The sequence below is a fragment of the Mauremys mutica genome, unplaced genomic scaffold (genome assembly GCF_020497125.1).
Source record: "Mauremys mutica isolate MM-2020 ecotype Southern unplaced genomic scaffold, ASM2049712v1 Super-Scaffold_100412, whole genome shotgun sequence".
Taxonomy (NCBI): domain Eukaryota; kingdom Metazoa; phylum Chordata; order Testudines; family Geoemydidae; genus Mauremys; species Mauremys mutica.
The window spans coordinates 121,431-130,642 of NW_025423335.1; positions in this window are offsets into that span (position 1 = coordinate 121,431).

Here is a 9,212-nt window from a genome sequence, read left to right on the forward strand (position 1 = left end):
GTGGTCAGTGGTACTTAAGAAATGAAGCAAAGTCATAGGGTTTTTGGTAAAATTTATACCCATTTCGCATGTAACTGCACAATACATTTGTTGCACCACTAGCATAGAGAGCAAAGGAGAATTCTGGAGAATTTTAATAAAACTAGAGATCCCAATCCTGGTGCCAATGAAGGGAAGGTTAACACTCCAAATAATCCCAGTGTTGGAACAGCAGGACTGAAGTTTACAGGCTGAAGTTTTCAGTGTAATGTGTCAGCATTATCTGAACAAAAGTCTTTGGAAGGCAAGGAATACAAGTTGACAGCAAATCAACGCAGGTTCAGTCTGCCTGCTTTCTTCATTCCTTTCAGGATAGGTGCTACTCCTTAGGTATGCCAAAACATTTGCATTTTTGTCCTCAAAAGATTTCCTCAAGAATTGTTTACAAGAGAAAACAGTTACTTGAGTGCAAACATGGCATGTCCACCCATCTAAGACTCAGCGTGGAGTTAGAAGGTATGAGCTGTACACTGCAGTCCTATAAGCAGGGTAACCCTACATCAACAATGCATCATTCGTAGACCAGTCACAAGACAGCCATGAATAAATCGCAGGCATGTGCATAATATTTCCCCATGCTTATCCTTCCCCCGTCCCCCCAGTTCCTTACATCTTGTCAATTGCTGGGAATGGGCCATTTTCATTACCACTACAAACTGTTCTTTTTCTCTCCTGCTGAGAACAGCTCACCTTGACTGATCGCTCTCCTTATAGTGTGCATGGTAACACCCATTGTTTCATGTTCTCTGTGTATATCTCTCTCTTCCTACTGTATTTTCCACTACATGCATCCGATGAAGTGGGTTGTGGCCCACGAAAGCTTATGCTACAATAAATGTGTTAGTCTCTAAGGTGCCACAAGTCCTCCTGTTCTTTTTGTGGATACAGACGAACATGGCTGCTACTCTGAAACCTGTCATACACCTATCAGTATCACCTCATTCTCAGCTATGCCTTTCATCGGTCATTTTACTGTAATTTAACTAATCAATCCAAACATAATGTCACTTGATTATTTAACAAATTAGATCCCACCCCCTTCATTGGTTTACACCCAGCAAAATTACTTGATCAGCAACAAAAAAAAAAAAAATCAAAAAATCAACCAACCAGGCAGAGACCAGAGAGATAAACAATAGCGAAATGGGGACCAATAAAATCACCATGATTACAGGCATGCAAACCATTTCAGAAATGCCTATGCAGTTATTGTAAAGACTCTTGATTATTCATGCAGTTGAATGGTGGCGGTGTGGCACTAGGCATAGGGCGTCCGAGGGGTGGTGGGCAGGGGGGTTGTGAGGGTCTTCGGGTGTAGGGATGCTGGGTGTAGAGGGTCCGAGGGGTGCTGGGCATGGGTGTTTGTGGGGGTCTCTGGGGGTGAGTGGTGCCGCACGTAGGGGGTTCGAGCGGTGCTGGGTGGGGGGGTCTCCAGGTGGCATGGCGCTGGGCATGGGGGTCAGAACGGTGCTGGGCAGCTGGGTTTGGGAGGGGTCTCTGGGGGGTGTGGCGCAGGGGGTCAGAGGGGTGGTGAGCTGGGGGGGTTGTGGGGGTCTCCAGGGGGTGTGGTGCTGGGCGTAAGGAGTCAGAGGGGGGCTGGGCAGGGGGGTTTTGTGGGGGTCTCTGGGGGGTGTGGTGCTGGGCGCAGGGGGTCAGAGGGGAACTGGGCGGGGAGGATTGGGGGGGTCAGAGGGGGGCGTGGCACTGGGTGTTGGGGGTCGGGATTTCTGGGCAGGGTGGTCTGTGGGGGTCTCTGGGGTTGTGGCAATGGGCAGGGGGGTAGCATGGTGCAGCACGGGCCCTCCCCCAGGGGAAGAAGCACGATGGCAGCGCAGGGCTGGGCTGGCCAGTGTGCGTCTGGCGGCTCCCGGGTTGTGAACAGTGCCCTTGTACTGGGCTGGGTGGAGCGGGGCTGTCCCTGCCGTGCCATGACCCATCTCCCATTGCCTCAGGCAGCCCCTCGCTCTGAGGACTCTGCCCCCCCACCCCATGTCTCCTTCGCCCCTATGCGGGCCCACAAAAGGTTAATCCGGCCCTGTTTGGGGTGCAGGCTGTGGGGAGTTTGGGTGAGGGGTGCAGGCTCTGACCTGGGGCAGGGGTACAGGAGGGGGTGTGGACGTTTGGGCTCGGGGAGGGAGTGTCTGGTCAGTATTTCACAGCGTTCAGTCTCCTGGCTGCACTTGTATAAGCTAGAGAAGAGCTGGGGTGTCTAAGCATTTGCAAAGATGTATCGTTTAAGACAGGGTGACTCATAGACTTTAAGGGCAGAAGGGACAATTATGATCATCTAGTCTGACCTCCTGCACAACGCAGGCCACAGAATCTCACCCACCCACTCCTGTAACAAACCCCTAACCTGTGTCTGAGTTACTGAAGTCCTCAAATCGTGGTTTGAAGACCTCAAGGTGCAGAGAATCCTCCAGCAAGTGACCCGTGCCCCATGCTGCAGAGGAAGGTGAAAAACCTCCAGGGCCTCTGCCAATCTGCTCTGGAGGAAAATTCCTTCCCGACCCCAAATATGGCAATCAGCTAATCAGTTCTGGAAGCTACTGAAGCGAATTAAACTGGGGAGGAAGATGCAGTCCTAAAACCAACCTAAGAAGCTGTTTTTAGAACAAGCTACTGGTTGTGGTGAAGTGAATAAACTACTGCTAAATCCATTCTACTGTTTGATAAAGCCTCAATTTCTGTCAGGTACTAACAGCATCGTCTGAGCCCATCTATAAGGCCAAATAGTGTTTTAACCATATTGGGAATTAATGTGAAACCAGCTCCTCCACCACAGCAACTTCTTTTGTAATATAGCCTGGTCCACACTTGGAACAGACCTGTACTAGTGACACTTCTGTTGATACATAGCTATTATCAAAGTTTAACCACGTCTCCCCGAATGTGGTGGGGTTGGGTTTTGTTTGAGGCGAACAGTCGAACGTAGTGGCACACTGCTAAAAAGTTAGCCTTCAAGAAAATTCACTAGCACAATTTTCAGGGGAAAAAAAATCCCTGTCCACACTGACTGACACCCTGCTAGTTACACCCATATCAACAAGCATGGTTTAGTGTGGTTCTGATCCCTGTACGTAGGATACAAGCCAACCTATGCTTAAATGAGAGTGCTCTTCCTCTAAATGTGTTTGTATTGGAGAGCAGACAGTGATGCGGTTCCAAATGTCACAGTACATGTGATTACAAACGATTGAAACAAATTCATTTCTTTCACAAATGCCAATTGAGCGAGGCAGCAGACATACTTAATAAAAATCCAGTCCCTCCTCCTAAACGCTTATAAGTTCTTTTGATAGTTCCCCTCAAATTTAGCTGTGTGATTTTGGATATGCAACAAATATGTGAAAGGGACAGAGCAGAAGAGAAGCTTTGTTTGGAGTATTAAAGAACTGAAAAGAGGAAAATTGGCTCAACTGAATCTCCTAAAAAAATAGTATGAACACACAGTCTGCAACAGATTTCAGAATTCTTCATTTCAATGATGTGCCTTCCGCTGACATCTTTATGTCAACAAATAGGTTTTTTACACGTCATAGCATCAGAAAAGCAAAGCAAGGAGGCCGATGTAAATTTTGGTGAAGAAGTACAGTAAAGTAAGGTTTGTATAAGGGCTGTCAAAAGTGATTAAAAAATTTATTGTGATTAATCGCACTGTTAAACAATAGAATGCCATTTATTTTCAATATTTTTGGATGTTCACTACGTTTTCAAATACATTAATTTCAGTTACAACACAGAATACAAAGTGTGTAGTGCTCACTTGATATTTATTTTTATTACAAATATTTGCACTGTAAAAAAAATTGGATTTTTCAATTCACCTAATACAAGTCCTGTAGTGCAATCTCTTTATCATGAAAGTTGAACTTACAAATGCAGGGGTTTTTGGTACATAATTCTACATTCAAAAATAAAACAATGTACAAATTTAGAGCCCACAAGTCCGCTCAGACAAATAAGGTTGGTTACAATTTGCAGGTGATAATGCTGCCTGCTTCTTGGTTACAGTGTCACCTGAAAGTGAGAACAGGTGTTCGCATGGCACTGTTGTAGCCGGCGTTGCAAGATATGCATGTGCCATATGTACTAAAGATTCATATGTCCCTTCATGCTTCAACCACCATTCCAGAGGAAGTGCTATTTCTTTTGCTTACCATTTTTACAGTGCATATATTTGTAATCAAAACTAATAATATAAAGTGAGCACTGTGCACTTTGTATATGTATTGTAATTGAAATCAATACTGAAAATGTAAATATTTAATAAATTTCAATTGCTCTTATATTGTTATAAGTGCAATTAAAAATTAATCACAATGAATTTTGAGTTAATCACCTGTGTTAACTGTGATTAATTGACAGCACTCGTATGTATGTATTATGTTTGTGGTGTGGATATTAATAAACATTTACACAACAAATAGAACTTTGTAGCGGGGTGGCTACCGCTCCTGCCCTGTGGGGCTTTAAAACAGCCCTGGGAAGGGGCTTTTTGGCTGGGCTGATTGGGGAAGTGGCTGCAGCTGGAGGCCACGCCCCAAACTGAACAGGGCTTATAAGAAGGCAGGGAAGCCAGGAGCAGTCAGTCTCTCTCTGCTTCCAGAGGGAGATGGGCCTGGCTGCTTAGAGGTTGAAAAGATACCTATGGTGAAGCAGGGCTGGGGAAGGGCTGAGGAGCTAGGGAAGCTCCAGCCTGGAAAGCCCCAGGCTGCGGCCTAGGAAAGGGCAAGAGGTACTGGGGGTTGCAAGGGACAACCCAGGAGTAGGTAAAGCAGCAGGTCCAAACCCCTTTTGCCTGTGATGAGTGGGCCGATGCTGCAGTCTGCCCCAGGGTGTGGGGCTAGACCATGACTGTCAGTGGCCACTACTGAGGCAAAGTGGGGATAGTAGGGTGGGGGCTCCCCTGGGAGGAGGAGACCCAGTTATAGGTAAAGAGGCACCGGGTCCAGGGAGGGACACGGGGCCGAGAGCAAAACAGGTGGATCACCAGCCTGCAGAGGGCGCTCCAGACTGGAAGAAGAGCTAATTCCCGGAGTAACCAGTAGGAGGCGCCGCAGGGGTGAGTACCGCCCTGTTACAAACTTATTCTTGGTTAAATACACCTTTGTTTGGCAGAATTTTGGAAAATCTAGACTATTCAATCGGAGGGTCTTACAATATTGTAGACCTGTCCAGGCAAGGTGAATAGGTTGGGTTTTAAACCACGTTAGCAAACACATTTTTTAAAATATAGTATTATCCAGGACTAGGCAAGGTCTGTCTCCATGTGTTAGGTAGTCATGGGCAATCCCAAACTCCTGTTTTTCTACTCCAGACAGAGCCTAAATGTTTTCTAGACTCCAGGCTTGATTTCTTTACACAGCTGCAAATCCATGTCAGAGGTCATGCAGGTTGAAATTTCAACGTACCAATAATTCCACCAAACTGAGAACAGAAAGCACACCTATATCAAATCAATCAAATATCGGTGTGAGAGTCTCAGAATATATGTATACGCACACACGTACACAAAGCACCAATGAAATGCAGCATCCTCTAAGGTGAGAGTGTGGTAACCAACCAGTCTACTGCACAGTGCACAACAGCTGAGGATGGAAAGTTTTTAGTCCAAGCACAGCAGGAAAATTCATTGCTACTTCAAGAAGTGTAATTAGGTCTTTAATGTTTATGGAGGGAAAACAGGACCTTGCTTAAAAAAAAAAGGTTTAATTTAAATTAAACTATTTTAAAATCATTTTAACCAGGGCTAAACAAGTTTTGTTAAACTCTTGGCCACATATCCACAGATGTCAACACTGCTAGATGTGATCAAACCCAGCACCAGAAGAATCCATCACTTGTACTAAGGCTAGTCTAGGGAGTTGGCTTCACTGCAGAGTTAACAGGGTTCTAACTTGAGCGTTGCCCCCAGATCAAATCCCATCCACACACTATCTCTGAACTCAAGCATGGGAGTTCTTTAACTTGATTTGGCTGGCCGGTCAATGGAGCTCAAGTGAACACAACTCAGCGGGCAATTCAATCACTACGATCTGAATGTTATTTCACTGTGTAGCTGCTCTCATCTGACTTAGGCTAATTTGAGGTATTATTACAAAGAAAATAACCAAACCGAGATGCCATCCTGCAAGCTGTTCCCAGTGGGGCTAGCCTCCTGTGCCTCTGTGGAGAAGCTCACAAAATCAGCCCATAACAGTCACCAGTCAGCAAAATTAGTCGAGTTCCTACTCTACCCTTTCTCTTCAAATGAACCTCACTCCTGCTCAGACAGGCTTTGCAAAGGAGTTTTTCAGGCCACAACAGGAAGAGGGGCCCTCACAGAACATATTCAAAATCCCCACTCCAACTGGTAGTATCAGGAAGGAGCTGCAGGATAGACTAGGCATGCACACTAACGTTCTTCCGCCTGGTGACGGTACATTGTTAGTGTGGTGTAAGGCTTGCACGGCCACTGCCCTGCAGTTTTGTTCTGCAAATAAATAGAAGTCATCAGCACTCTCACTTACAGGAGCATGGAAAAAGACTAAGAAAGACGGAAATGCCAGCAAGCGGGCTTTTAGAGGATTTTTTTTCCAGCGCGATTGGCAATACCACCCATCAAGCAGATACAATTAAACCTGCTCCAGGTGTGGGCATCCTGTTGATTTATACAGAGGCAACAGGATATTTTCTGTCTGTCTTGTTATTGATCCCTTTCTTAATGCTTCCAACCATTGTTCGCTGCTCTGGCTGCAGGGCCGGCTCTACAGTTTTTGCCGCCCCAAGCAGCACGCTGAATTGCCGCCCTGGGCTGGGGGGAGGCGGGGGTGCAGTCTGTGTGCCCTTAGGGCGGCAGGTGCTTTTAAAGGGCTCTGGGCTCCCCGCGGTTGCAGGCAGCCCAGAGCCCTCTGACTCCCGGCCGCGGCTGGGATTTAAAGGGCTCTGGGCTCCTCGCTGCAGCGGGCAGCCCAAAGCCCTCTGACTCCCAGCCATGGCTGAGATTTAAAGGGACATGGGCTCCCCGTGGCTGCCGGCAGCGCAGAGCCCTCTGACTCCCCGCCTCGGCTGGGATTTAAAGGGCTCTGGGCTCCTCGCTGCAGCGCGCAGCCCAGAGCCCTCTGGCTCCCGGCCGTGGCTGGGATTTAAAGGGCTCTGGGCGCCCCGCCGCGGGGGTGCTTTGGCGGTTGCCGGTCTGCGGCTCCGGTGGACCTCCCACAGGCATGCCTGCGGGAGGTCCACCGGGGCCGTCTGCTGCCCTCGTGCGGGATGCCGCCCCAAGCGCGTGCTTGGCGCGCTGGTGTCTGGAGCCGGCCCTGTCTGGCTGCCACTGCCCATTGAGTGGATAATTTCAGAGAACTCTCCACAGTGACCCCAGCCTTGGCTACGCTGGCACTTTCCAGCGCTGCAACTTTCTCGCTCAGGGGATGAAAACACCCCACTGTGACCCCCCTGAGCGGAGCGAGTTACAGCGCTGGAAAGCGCCACTGTAGACAGGGCCCCAGCGCTGGGAGCTGACCCCTCGGCCGGGACTGGGAGACGTGGGGGCCGGGCTGGGTCTGAACTGCTCCCCAGGCCGGACGAGGAGGAGGAGGAGGAAGGGGCCATGCAGCCCAAGCTGGGGGAGCTCTCGACCTCCGACGTCACCAAAGACTCTGTCCACCTCTCCTGGACCGTCCAGGCCGGGGCCTTCGACTCCTTCCTCCTGCAGTACCGGGACACGGAGGGGAAACGCCAGGCGCTGCCCGTGGACGGGGGATCCCGCACGCTCGTCATCTCCGACCTGCTCCTGTTGCCGGCACAAAGGCCTGAGGCGACAGCAACAGTGGTTCGTTGCCCGGAGTGCCTCGCTCCAATTAGACACACCAGGGTGGAGAAGCAAAAAAAAGTTTATTTGAGATCTCAAAGCGCACGTGCTCGGAGACACAGACAGGTCTCAGATCAAGCACACTTCATACAAGCAGCTCTTTCTCTTTATACATGATTTTAGCTAAGCATGTCTATTACCCCCAATGCCCAGCTCCCCCCTTCTCCCCCCCTCTTCTCCCTCCTTTTTAGTTCCCATACAGCAAATACATTATAACGTAGCAATTACTCTAAACAGGTTAGATCATACTTGGCAAAAAACATATTATCTCGTTAGTAACTTTTCTTGACCGGTCATTCTGTTTCACTCCCTTCAGCCAGGTGCAAGCAGGCTGTATAATTGCCTCCTGGTACTGATAACTAGTTGCCACACATTCCATTCTTTCCATCTAGCCTGTGGAGTTAATTAAAGTCTAAACATGGAAGTGGTTCGGACAAGCAGAGGCCTAATACAGGGAGCCTTCATTGGCACTGTCATTTTCCACCCTTCTGTTAACACTGGGCCATGCCTGGTGCCACCAACAATTCCCTCCTTTGAGAATACTCAAACCACCTTTGGCTGAGTGTTCTCATATACTGTGGACAAAACGTAATTGAGTTCTACGGAGCTGGGGCTGTCAATGAGAGGGTACATAGGGACCTTCGGGGCACGGGGGGTACAAAGTTTACGGAGGAGCAGTTTAAAACAAGCAAGCAGGAGGAGGGTGACCAGGCACAGTATCACACCTGTGAGGAGGAGACGCACAAGGCCACTTCCCAGTCCTCCTAGGTTGGGCAACCAACTCCAAAGGGAATCAAAAATTGTGGGTTCCCTTTCCTGGGCCTTCCACTCCTCGAAAGCCTGTTCGGCTGACAGGATGTGTTTCCATAGCAAAGAGTAACATTGTGGCAAACCCTAGGCCTGGGATCCATACTGGGCAAGTGATCCTAAGGCCTAACAATTACAATTCCCCAAATACCCACAAAATTACTACTACTACTAACAAGCAGATTAAAAACAAAAGGGACCAGGCCCACAGGTTAGGCTGGCCCTGTGAAAATAAACACAGCCAACGCTCAGAGTGTTCACGGGGAGTGCGCTGTAACTGTCCAAAGGGGTCACAGGGCATTCCCAGCAGGCCTTACTGTCGCCTGAATAACAGCTTAAGTCCCAGATCGTCGTTGGCAGTCTTCTCCGCAGGTTGGACGGTCCACCGTTCAGGAGCTGGCACTGCTTTCAGACGGGAGTAGTGGATCCAGTTCTTGTATCCCTCGACCTTTGCTGCTGTGTGGGTGATCAGCAGGACGGTGTGAGGTCCCTTCCACTTCTCTTGGAGAGGCTCGTC